A 432-nucleotide genomic window follows, 5' to 3' on the forward strand; every position below is an offset into this window, starting at 1 on the left:
TGCTCAATAATTCCACAGTTTTTTTCCTGACAGGCGGATATTGAAAATGACACAGGAAAGACAGCTTTTTAGATTAAAATTCAAAAATATGTCTCTTAAGTTTCTAAATAAATATATCAACTAAATTTGTAAAGACATATGGATGGATTATAACCTTTCACAGCAATTACTGATATTTATTACCTTCCAACAATTTTACTAATCTATATAAATATTTTTATTGCAGAAGAAACATTTCAAAAAACCCATCTTTATTATTTGTCAACATAAATAGAGTTTATGTTAGGCAGGTAACCATGCCTTGTGTTGAAAACTTATTTTGTTTTAATATGTTTGTATTTGCGTATTTGATGACATAGAACACGATTCTTTACTAATAGCAGTTAGTAATGACTTTATGAAATCAGTTTTCTTCTGTAACTGCTTTTAATT

The sequence above is a fragment of the Motacilla alba genome, chromosome Z (genome assembly GCF_015832195.1).
Source record: "Motacilla alba alba isolate MOTALB_02 chromosome Z, Motacilla_alba_V1.0_pri, whole genome shotgun sequence".
Classification (NCBI taxonomy): domain Eukaryota; kingdom Metazoa; phylum Chordata; class Aves; order Passeriformes; family Motacillidae; genus Motacilla; species Motacilla alba.